A 13,202-nucleotide genomic window follows, 5' to 3' on the forward strand; every position below is an offset into this window, starting at 1 on the left:
GAAAAGAACCACCCAAAAGTATTGAAATTGGACAGTATTGAACAGAAAAGAACCACCCAAAAACCAGCGGCGATAGCTCGTTGAATGCACCAGTTCCTCACGGATCACTGAAGTTAAGCAACGTTACGCGTGGTTAGTACCTGGATGGTGACCATCTGGGGAATCGCGTGGAATTGTTTAAAATCAACCCTCGGCTTCGGGCCAACCTGAGATTTACCTTTTTCCATACATGGATTATGTACCTATGCACGTACATAGGTAGATAATCATATTCGCCATAAATCAATCCTCTCCCGCCACTCGAAGTAAAGGCCAAGTTTCATGCGATCCATAGTAGGGACCTACACTCGTCAAAGTTTGAAGTCCCAGAAATAGAACCTAGATGATTAGAAGACCAAGGACCTACAACCTTACAAGGACATATTAAACATAGCTCATTCTGCTATACATAATACCTACGAAGAAGGTGGGGCATGTTACAGACCACAAAAGGGCAGATGTTTTCTTTCTGCTAAAAAAAAAGAAGCTAGGATGAAGTTCTTCCACTCTTGACTTAATTGTGTATTCATCAACAGACTTTGAAAGTGATCCATTTTTTTTTTTTTTTTTTTTTTTTTTTGATCAAATTATTGGGTTGTGAGAATACTCGTAGAATAGAATACGTACTTGTATTCAATTTTATATTATGCACCCTGTTTATCTTGTCCGAATAAGACTGGAATGTCCCTTACCCGAATAGGACTGGTGAAAAGTAATAGATTCTAATCCGATTTTCTTGAAATTTGGAAAGAATTATCATCGCCAGCCTAGTTAGCTTAGTTGGTAGTGCGTCAGCCTTGTAAGCGCTAGGCCGCGGGTTCGATTCCCGCCCGGGGCGGATTTTATCCTTAATCCCACAGACAGACAGTCCAGTCCAGGTGAAATACAATACAGACCCAAACTATAACGTTGACACGGGACAAGTTGCGCGGGTTATACCCATCAGGGGGGAATATAAATCTTTCATGTTGATTTGTTTTGGTCGCCGGACTTTGATTTCGTGAAGACTTTTAGATTATTTGAATCAGAAGTTTCAATATAAATAGGGAATTCAAGTCCGATAGAGCCAGCCTAGTTAGCTTAGTTGGTAGTACATCTGCCTTGTAAGCGCTAGGCCGCGGGTTCGATTCCCGCCCGGGGCGGATTTTATCCTGACGCGTTACCCTCCAAGATAACTAGGCTTGGCCCTGGACTCTTAGTAAGAACTAGTGAGTTACTGAAGCCTCTTATAGCTAGGTTCTTACTAGTGATGTCTCTCAACTGTTATGTAGGTATTACTAACAGACCTAACAGTGACTAATGACTAATAACTGACCGACTGGTCTGTCGTTGGAAGAAGCCAAGTTCCTCTCAATGGAGCAGTTGCAGTTGGGTAAAAATTATGAATAAAAGGTCGATTCCTACGTAAAAAGGTCGATTCCTACGAAAAAAGGTCGATTCCTACGAAAAAAGTTGTGAAAAATCCAACTCCGAAGTCAAAACTCCGAAAAAGTCATTTTAAAAGGTCGAAAATTCAATTTTGATTTGCGGTTCTGAACAAAAAGTTCGAAGAGTAGCGACGTCAGACTTCAAGAAATGATGCGCAGAAACGAATACGAACGAAGATATTAATGTGTTGCCTGCAAGCGAGCTCTGCTCGAGACAGTTGATGTGACGTCATCGCCTACGGGAGCGTATGTCGTGACGTGAGATTTCAAGATTTACCGGTATTTTTTAAATGAACTTATCTCCGGATGTACAAGTCGTAGAAGAAAAAGAAAAATTCCCTAGTTCCTCATTTTTTCTCCTCTTTGACTTTAAAACCTTACCTAAGTCAGCGCAACTGCTCTATTGACCATACAGGGTGTGATGTGCACTTGTTTCCCACGGGTTAAAGCCCTGCTACTATATGCCCCTGGTTTACTAGTAAATTACTGAAGCCTTCTATGGCTAGGTTCTTACTAGTGATGTCTCATAACAGTTGTTACTAACAGTACTAACTTTACTGTTGTTAGTTATGACCAGAGAAGTTCAAATGCCATATTGCCATGGCGGCATACTATTTTGCCATATTTTAGTAAAATTTGGAAAAATGCCATAACAAGCCTTTTTTTTACTAAAAATTTGGCTTATTATTTTGCCATATTTTAAGCATTTTTAGGGAAAAATGTAAAACTTAACGAACAAAGATTCTTTTTTCTTGCAAAAAATAAGTACTAAGGAACCGTACACATATAGTGGTTATGCATAAGTGCCATGTTCTGAACGTCTCTGGTTGTGACTAACAACTGATCGACTGGTCTGTCGTTGGAAGCCAAGTTCCTCTCTATTGAGCATACAGGGTGTGCTGTGTACTTGTGTCCCAGCGGGTAAGCTGGCGAAACCCGGTATGGTAGTAAATAAAATAATTTTCTAAAACAAAAAATATATTTTTAAGGCCGACAAACTTGTCCCCTTCTGATGCAGTAACAGACTTTGATTTGACCAGCGCGGGCTACAATCCCCCCCCTCCACGGCCCTCAGTTTAGAAACTCCTTAGGTATGTTGGTATGTTTATCGAAGGGCAGTGGTGCATAACGACAAGGGTAAAACACTTAAACCTGTCAAGTGCCACGTCAGGAGTGTCCTTACAATGTTCTTTCTTTATCTCAAGACTGAATTTCCTACGTTATTAGTTATTACAGATTGTTTGATAACAATATCTTCTTCTTCTTCTTCTTCTTCTTCTTCTTCTTCTTCTTCTTCTTCATCTTTTCCCTCCTCAAATAAATAAAGTTTGGATAAAGTTCTAATAGTTCTCAGTTTGGATAAGGTCAAACTGTCAAGTCCAAGTTCAAGAATCAACATCTACCATGACGGCATGAGGGTGTGGTTGGGACCACAGACTTGGCTTGGCCCGATCCAGTTCTAATCACATCTGCTGGGAGGTGGGTGCAGGAAATTTGGATCGAGAGGGCACTGCACCCAAAATATTATTCCATCCACTAATGAACGTCGTTGTACCAATACTAATAATAACTACCTCGATATCTATATGTGAGTATTTCATACTATGTAATATGTAATGTGTAGTGGGATGCAAACCTTCTTGCTAAATGTCATGATATAATTTTGAAAATGAGATTAGAAATATTTTGTAACATAGGTAATATTAGCTACAGAATCAATAAAATTTATTAACGGACTGCCCAAAGTTTGGATTGCCAAAACGACACAGCATACTTCTCAGTTCTCACACAAAATACCTGCAATTGTTACAGTTAAAATGAGATTGAAATGATATTTAAATTCAAAGATTATTTGTGTTAATCAGTTCTGATTTCAAGCCACATTACTGGAAAGGAAAACGGTATGGCCAAATCAGTAAAGTTATGACAAAATCCCTGGGATAGCAATTCATTTAATCGGAGGGTTGGTCGAGTAAATCTAGATTATGCTGATTAGAATAAAATTACCCATTGAAATTTGAAATTGCTTTGATGTTATACTTTTAAATAGATTCGCCTATTAAAATTACCTTGTTTTTTATACTTTTAGATTCACCTATTAAAATTACCTTGTTTTTTTTTTTTACTTTTCCTAGATTCACCGATCAAAATTACCTTGTATTTATACTGTTGATGGCAAAGAACAGGCTTAACAGGTAGTCCCATCATGTCAACAGTTTAAAAATCCCTCTTTATGATTCAAATTCTACAGGAAGGTACACAATATTTGGCAATTGGTAGGCCTAGTATTGGCAGGCAGGCAAAAAGATTATTAGGCAAGTATACAAGCGCCAGTATTTATGACTGCAAATTCATAATTTATATTGAAATTTATGTGCTAAGATGATACATTAAAAAAACTGGAGTAAGTTTGCCTCTTCCTTGTACTTTGACGGAGAACACAGATTTGTCGCCTAGAGTTAGATCATGACTACCATCAGTACAACAGGTACAACTCTTGTGAGCTTAGAGCTGTTTAATTAATCAAGAAGAGTCAAAAGCAGCTCTTTGGAACGCTTGATGATGGCCAAAGAGACATAACAATAAAATTTAATAGGCGTAAGGTAGGAAAAGAAAAGAAAACAAATAACCAACATAACATAACACAAATAAACAAACAACATAACACAGACAAGAGAAAGAATTTTATTCTGATGTACAAAGAAATTAAACAACACAATTATCAGAAGATATAATTACAAAGTGCCATTACCCTGAAAGATGATCAACATGCCAGAAGAACTTTCAATGTTTTCTTCTTCTTTAAGCACTTTGACGGCTTGCCATTTTGAAAAGACATTCCTATTACGAGTATAATACCAGAGACCATAGACCAGAGCCCATATAGTCATTGAACGAATCAAGTAAGCTTTAAAATTCAATTTGACGATTTTTCCTTTGGTTTGTTTGTGTCAGATTTCCATGAAATTTGGCAGAAATTTTTAGTATAGATATAGATACTGGATACATAAAGGAATTTTTTTCTCGTTAAATTTTGGGTCTAATCGGATCCATCGGGGCACGTTGAAACCCTTCTTCCCGAGTGAGTTCTACAACCATCAGTTTAACTTTTTATTCAGTAGATAATTCACTGTAGAACACGGCCACTGGTACATCAAGAACCTTAACACGCAGAATATCACGTAAGATCTCGGACGAACAAACTTTTGACGAAACCATCAGCATTAAAGTGAGTTTTTGCCAGCCTAGTTAGCTTAGTTGGTAGCGCGTCTGCCTTGTAAGCGCTAGGCCGCCGGTTCGATTCCCGCCCGGGGCGGATTTTATCCTGATGGTATAATGTTCGTTCTCGGAACGCATAGGTACTATGTAGGTATAACTAAATAACATTTTTACTTTTTTATCGAGAGAGATAGGAACTAGGTAGAACATAAATTGAGTGACAGACAGAAAGTCTGTGGCAGAATATTTAGACATCTTGTAGAGAAGAAAAAAAAAGTTAAAGGAAAAGAATATGAAGATGGAGAAAGAGAAGAGAAGAAATGCATCTAAGATATAAAGAACGAAATAAAATACGTAGGTATAAAAAAGACGGCGGAGAAAAAAAAAATAACAAGAAAAGTAAGAAGGAGAACAACAAGAAGAAGAAGAAGAAGGAGGAGGAGAAGAAGAAGAAGAAGAATTAGGAGGAGGAGGAGAAGGAACGTCAAGGAAATTTCTCAATTTCCTATCTCGAGATTTCCGACCTATTGGGTAGTTTAACAGACAGAATGTTTTAACAGACAGAAACAGAAATCGAGAGAGAGAGAGAGAGAGAGAGAGAGAGAGAGAGAGAGAGAGAAGTCTTTCCTGAGAAGTTTACACAGACGTTATCATCTTGGACAAATTCCTGAGAAGTTTACACAGACGTTATCATCTTGGACAAATGTGAGAGAAAATCGTTTCTGAGAAATACCTACGCTTCAGTGCGAAAAATCCGGAACAGGTTGCATTTGCTTTTGCATCTCTGATAGCCTTTTTTGAGTGCCTCGTTAGGTGCAGAGAGTATGCTTTGTAAGCGCTAGGTTGGGGGTTCGATTCCCGCCCGGGGTGGATTTTCCCCGAAACAGATAAGGTTCGTTCTCGGAATGGCTGGCTTTCTCCTATCCTGTCTTCTTTCTGTATTCGCTTTTGGGGACGATAAGACCTTCGCAATTTACAGTTAACTCTATAAAACCTCTTTTTTACCTCACTTTTTTGTAGTTATGTGTAATAAGTACGGGTATGTACCTATCTTTAAATAATTTTGTGAATCAAGGAACAGCTTTTTCAATTTGCTGCAAGTTTCCTGATGAACAAATTAAAATTAATTGAAATGTATTAAAAATTAGAATTGTGAGTAATCAATTAAAAGTATTTTAATTTGTCTGATTTATAATTAAACAGGAAATTCCTTTTTCCCTGTAAATCTACTTTGAGAAATGAAATTATTGAAAATAGAATTGATTTCCTATCAATCTACTTTTGAGAAATGAAATTAAAAATAGAGATTTACTTTTTTACTAATCTTTATGATTGAAATAGAAATTATTGAATTTCCTTCAAAATTAAGACAGGGTGTTTCACAAATCTTGTTTAAAATTTCGAGAGCACTCCTTTGATTGTTTTAAGAATAATATTTGCCAAATTCCCTTTTGTTTAAATCTTAAAATGATCATTGATCTTTAGGTGGAAGGGAATCTGACAACTCCACCAATATTTTATTCCTTGCACATTGCATACTTACTACAATGAACGGCGTTCATACAAATTCCCCGGCCTTGTTTAGGCATCAGAATAAGTTCATTAATTAGCCAGCCTAGTTAGCTTAGCTGTTAGTAGTGCGTCTGCCTTGTAAGCGCTAGACCGCGGGTTCGATTCCCGCCCGGGGCGGATTTTATCCTGATGGGATAATGTTCGTTCTCGATCAAGCATTTTCCGCCACACACGGTCCAACCGTCGTGGCTGGCATTAGAAAGCGGTCTCAACACCCATGGGCCGAAAAAGCGAGTCACCCCACACTGTCCATCGTTCGTCCACCATCCCACCCCCTCCCCGAAGAAAACGACAGTTAAAGTCGCAAGCAAATGACCTTGTGGTCAAAACTCGGCACTATGAGGTTCAAGTTGGCTACTCCACCTTGGCCTGGGGCAAGGCCTCTCACATGGAATGTGATAGAACATACGTACACATACACATGTAGAATGCGCGAATTAGATCTTGGTCTAATAGGAAGAGATTCCTGATGCCTGAGAAGAGATATTTTCTTCAACGCGTTCACTGCGCTCTGATTTTCTCATGACGCCAGTGGCCTATACCATAAACGACTCCGAATCGAACGGCCAGTGACCTACTAAAGTTTTTAGTCAAAGTACAGAAAATATTGACCAACGGTAGGGCATTTTTTCTGCGCATGGAGTGGAAAGTGGGGAGTACAGAGTCGTTCATGGTGACACTCCAGTCAATCACTGTCGAAATATTCCTACTAGTTTTTAAAAAGAAGGTTGAAGAATGTACGACTAGAGTTGGATTGAGTGGAAATCTATCTTTTTTTTAAAAAAAAAAAAGAGGTTTGACAGAGGGAACTGTAACTGCTATGGTCTTATCGTCCCGAAATCGAAGAGAGAAGGGAGACAGGATAGGAGAAAGCCAGCCGTTCCGAGAACGAACATTATTCCATCAGGATAAAATCCGCCCCGGGCGGGAATCGAACCCGCGGCCTAGCGCTTACAAGGCAGACCGCACTACCAACTAAGCTAACTAGGCTGGCTGGAAATCTATCTGTAGGATTCGAAACGAAATTTCTATCCAGATCAGTTTTATAGAGGAGAGAAGTCAACGTGTTAAAGTGATGTATACAAATTGGATTAAACCTCTGAGTGGGCGGCTACCAACGCGTCGAAGCTGAATTTATTTCTGTACAATGAAGAGAAGAAGAAAAAGAAATCGAGGAAAAGAAGAAGACGAAAGGGGAGGTTAAGAAGAAGAAGAAGAAGAAGAACAATAAGAAGAAATAGGAAGAACAAGAAGACGTTAAGAAGAGGACTACAAATAGACCCCTCAGATCTAAAACTGATCCCAAGATCAAGGTCAATCCGAAGATCAGAAATTCAGAACAGGCTCTCTTGTGCAGATGGATTTGAAGTTCAAATTTTTCAAGATCAAGATACTGTAAGTTACACCAAATCAATGAATCCTCAATTATTGCGGAAAGAAACCTCAGATTTAGAAGAAAAAAGAAGGAAAATGATATAAAATTACCGAATTTTACAACCCACTTTTTAAGATAGGCACTTCGGAAAATCAAGATAAATATACTATAAGAAGATACCTCATTCAAACAATCAGCTATGTGTGACGTATTCCTAGAGTGTATACGTAGTACGTACATATCATGCCCATGATTATTTAACGGGTAAAGTGTTGATATTCAAAGGTGACTTGGAAAAGTTCATACTGGATAAATATTCGCGCAACTCGTTGCAGTCAATCAGAGCACAGTCTCATTTAAAAATCACCATGCCGCTACTGGGACTCGAATTCCAGCCCTCGGATTACGAAGCCAACGTTTTACCTCTAGAGTTGACATGAAAGTCTCGTAAGATATACAGAAACATGCAGTGTAAGTGTAATGTTCCGGGATACCAATAGGGTTGCAAGTTGCAAATCATGAAACAAAAAAAAACCTCTTTTAAAAAAAGTTCATTAAGAAGCGTGGCAGCGCTCGCGCCAAGTCAATAAAGTTTGACAGCACTACAAGAGATACACGCCATAAAGAAAGTAGCCGTTTTCAGGTAGTTGTAGAGGAAAAACTACAAACGATGCAAGAAAACGGATAGATTTATTATACCCACATTACCTACCTAACTGTACCTTCCTTTTTCTTTAGAATTTAATGTAGGTACAGTAGAACCTCGATTATAATATATCAACTCTCTATTGTATCAACTCAAAAAATCCTACTTTTTCAATGAAATCCTACTTTTTCAGAGAAAGAGATCATCGAAAGTGTTCAAATAATGAGACTAATGACGAAGAAAACAATACAGAAGACGTGTTTTTTGTTTGTGTCTTAATTGGTTTTATTTAATTTAAAAATAAAAGGGTATTCCTTCCCAGTTTTGTTCTTTTGTACCACTAAATTTGGCCCTAGTTTCATTGTTTTATACGGAATTTCGATTATATCAACTTTCATACAGAACCTCGATTATTTCAACTACCCTCGGTCCCAATTAGTTGATATAATCGAGGTTCTACTGTATTTGAATATCATCATAGTCTATCACCCAATACCTCATTCTCCTTTATTCATACATCATACACATTTTTTTGTAGTTTTGTACCTATTGTACAAATAATGTATAACCTACTTTCCTTCCTGTCGAATATGGAATACAAATAATGGGCATTACCGCTCGCTACCTGTAGGTATACAGGGTGTTCACTGTTCAACCAAAACTGTCACATATGAAATTGACCGTAGAATCAGTTTTTCACCCCCTAATATTCTTCTCCTTTTTCCTGTTCTTCTTGTCTCCTTCCCCCCTCTTTCTCCTTATTGTTCTTATTATTATCTTTCTTCTTCTTCTCCTCCTCCTCCTCCTCCTCTTGCTCCTCTGAAGTTTACAAAGAGCGTCCGAGGACCCTTGAAGCACAACATCTGACGAGAGATAGGCCGTCTACCGGTAGCAATGTTGGAGGAAGTAGAGAGAATCTTCAGAAATCGCCTCCATCAGTGTATCGAGAATTACGGTCGTCATTTGAATGGAGTACTGTTCGAAACAACATAAAATCAAATTTCCAACATTTCTTGATGCTAATCCATCAACAGAAGTCAAGAAAGTATCACGGATTTTTTTGTCGACGTTTCAAAGAAGGAAATTGCCGCGCCTCACCCTGTACATACATAGGCAGATATCCATAGTTCTACATGTAGGGTAAGTGTACCATTTATTCGCCCACCTAAAAAACGTACCATTTATTGGCCCACCTGTGGGTCTACGCCACATAAGTCTGAACTGGACGAACTTTTTCAGATCCAATTTCATCTAAAGAAAGGGCTTAAAGACTGCTAGCAAACCAGTGCTATTCAAAAATTGTAGTCATAAAAACAAAAATTAGAAAAATAAATGTGGGCAGGTGGGCCAATAAATGGTACACTTACCCTAGTACATTCTATACGTAAATAATAGGAACAACATTACCCATATGAATCGAATATAAATAACACATAGTACATGAATAATAAATGGGGAGCTACCATGACAAAAGGATCTGAGTAGGTATCTAGGGTAAGTGTACCATTTATTCGCCCACCTAAAAAACGTACCATTTATTGGCCCACCTGTAGTTCGTCTACGCCACATAAGTCTGAACTGGACGAACTTTTTCAAGATCCAATTTCATCATCGATTCCCGTCCGGGGCGGACTTTATCCTGATGGGATAATGTTCATTCTCGGAACGGCTGGCTTTCTCCTATCCTATCTTCCTTCTCTCTTCGATTTCGGGACGATAAGACCAGACCAGTTACAGTTCCCTCTGTCAAACCTCTTAAAAAAAAAAAGAAAAAAAAAAAAAGAAAAATAAATGTGGGCCAATGAATGGTAAATTTTTTAGATGGGCGAATAAATGGTACACTTACCCTACAAATAATAGGTAGGTACCTACCACGAAAGAAACTGAGCACCTACCTAGAAATAATAGGTACCAAGTTACCAACCACAAAAGAAACTGAATAGGTATCTACAAATAATAGATAGATACCTATGTAGAATTAGGTACCAAAGTGTAAAGTTCAATAGAAGGTCCATTGTGCTTCCCCTAATGGACTTTTTAAGTCAGCCTTATAAAGTGGTTGAACCAGCCTAGTTAGCTTGGTTGGTAGCGCGTCTACGGTAGCGCGGTTTTTTTTTTATATATATAATTAAGCAAGGTCTATTGTAATAATTATACATTGTGCAATGTTAAACCCATAAAATACACGAGACCTTGTTTAGACTGCTGAGGTCCTGGGACTTTTTAGTCTCTTTCGAGCAGGATAAACAAGGTATATTCTATTCTACCTTGTAAGCGCTAGGCCGCGGGTTCGATTTCCGCCAGGGGCGAATTTTATCCTGAAGGCAAAATGTTCGTACCTCCGAACGGCTGGCTTTCTCCTATCCTGTCCTCATTCTCTCTTCGATTTCCGGACGATAAGACCTTTGCATTTATGTTTGTCTGTCCGTCTGTTTGTTTCACCATATTTCTCAAATTGGTTTGTCCTCATTTTTTGGATCAAAACTGTTAGTGTAAAAGAAGAAGAGGAAAGAGATGAAGAAATTGAGATTGAAAAGAGGGAGAAAGATAAAAAAAGAGAGAGAGATATTGATTTCTCGTGACATTTATTATACAGGGTGAATTTAAAGTCTTGTGGTGTGTCGATGGTATTTCAAGTTGTATCAGAAAATCTATAAAAATTTGGTCTTCATCTTTTCATATTCTTAGGGGTAAAGAAGAGCTTTTTCACAACTTTTGTGGACATTACAGCGTTACCAAGAGCCAATCAATTTCAATATTTCAATAATCTTTTTACATTGGTATACATAAAAAACTAGTATAGCTCGCTATACTGTAGTAATAGAAAGTAAAAAATGACCCGGTCACTACTCGATTAAAGTAGCTACTAAATTGTCCTCACGAGGCTGAGTACACCCCAAACTCCAAAAATAGAGCCGAAAAACTTCACCCCAGCCGGGAATCGAACCCGGGACTTCCGACGTGGTAGCCTAGTGTGATACCCACTCGGCCACAAAGGTCCACATAACAGTAACTATTGACCATAGCTGGTTCGATAAGGGTGAGTACCTACACCTCATTTTAGCCACCCGCCTCACCCCCCGGGTCGAAACAACTCCCCCCTCCAGGTCGGAAATTCCAAAGGTCGCACACTCGAGCGTCCGAAAACCCAAAAATGTCGCCGGTTTTTCCTTTCGTATGAGAAATGTTGAATTATTTGGGTGAGGCACGAAAAATAAATCAAATTAGTATACAGGGTGGTTTATAAAAGAAAAGATAATAATACAGGGTGTCTACGAGGTCACAATTAACCCAGGTAACGAGCTCGCTTACCATGGACAAGGTCTTTGTTCTATTCCCATCATGAACTTTTTTTTTAAATATATAGGGACCTATGTATTTTATAATTTATACCTAAGTAGGTAAAAAACAACACTTTGGTCAACCATCAACAACTATTTTAACGGATTCCTATCTGCTAGTGTTCTCACTTTGAACAAGCACCTAAATGGGAAATAGGTATTGTGTCTCTCAACTATCGTTTGATGAGAGACAAACTAGGGATTGGACATGCTACGACACAGAGCACAGAAGTTTAATGTGGCAGCTTTTTTTCATTGCTACGAAATGAAAAGAGCGGTGAAACCGTGTTATTTTAAAGATATTTCTATTGATCCACCCTATATTGGAAGAATTTTTCAGTACACCCTGTAAAAAAGGAGAAAAGGAAAATGGAGGAAGGGGAGGAAGAGATAAAAAGAGAGATAGAGGAGAGAGAGAGGAGGAACGGATAGAAAGAAAGGAGGAGGGAGGGAGATAGAGAAGAAACGAATAGAGAGGAAGGAGAAAATAGTGAGGAGGAAATGAAGAAAGGGAGAGGGAAAGATGAAAATTCAAAAATACATATTTTATCTACCAATATTTCTTGATTACACGGGGAGAAGAAGAAGAAGAAGAAGAAGAAGAAGAAGAAGAAGAAGACGAAGAAGGAGAAGAAAAAGAAGAAGAAGAAGAAGAAGAACATGAACAAGAAGAAGACGAAGAAGAAGAAGGAGAAGAAGAAGACGAAGAAGAAGAAGAAGAAGAAGAAGACGAAGAAGAAGAAGATGGTGAAGAAGAAGAGAGAAAATATTTTTCTCTGGAAAAAATGGAAAAAACAGAATGCAAAGTAAATAAGAGCAGCTAGAGAGAGAGAGAGAAAGAAATAGAGTGAGAGAGAGAGGGAGAGAGAGAGAGAAAGAGAAAGAAAAAGTGAGAGAGAGAGAGAGGGAGAGAGAGAAAGAAAACATAGAAAGGAGTAAAATTTCATATTTTCAAACCATGTTATACATTTATAACAATATATTTTGTTTACTCTCTCTCTCTCTGTCTCTCTCGTTTTCTCTCTCTCTCTCTCTCCCTCTGTCTCTCTCGTTTCTTTCTCTCTCTCTCCCTCTGTCTCTCTCGTTTTCTTTCTCTCTTTCTCTTTCTGCAAGTGTCCCTGAAAAATCTCAACTCAAAACAATCATAAGGAACAGTTTGTTTATTGTTTGTTTACTTTGTTTTATTCTGTAACCTTGGGGAGTTAGCATAAGAGAAAGACAGAGAGAGAGAGAGAGAGAGAGAGACAGAGGTCAAAAAGGACAGAGGGAAAGAGAGAAAGAAAACGAGAGAGATGGAGAAATGAAATTAAAGAGAATGAGAGACAGAGTGAGAGAGAGAGAAGAAAGAACAGCCAGTCTAGCTAACTTAGAGGGTAGCTCGTCTGCCTTGTAAGCGCCAGGTCGCGGGTTGGATTCCCGTCCGGGGCGGATTTTTCTCCTAAACAGATGAGGTTCGTTCTCGGAACGGCTGGCTTTCTGTCTTCCTTCTCTCTTCGCTTTATTGACGAAAAAAACCTTATCAGTTAGCGTTAGATACAGTTTGATCGGGCCGACCAACATTTTAGCTAAATCCCCCTTGGGGA

This window comes from Diaphorina citri, unplaced genomic scaffold, assembly GCF_000475195.1.
Source record: "Diaphorina citri unplaced genomic scaffold, Diaci psyllid genome assembly version 1.1 scaffold891, whole genome shotgun sequence".
Taxonomy (NCBI): Eukaryota; Metazoa; Arthropoda; class Insecta; order Hemiptera; family Psyllidae; genus Diaphorina; species Diaphorina citri.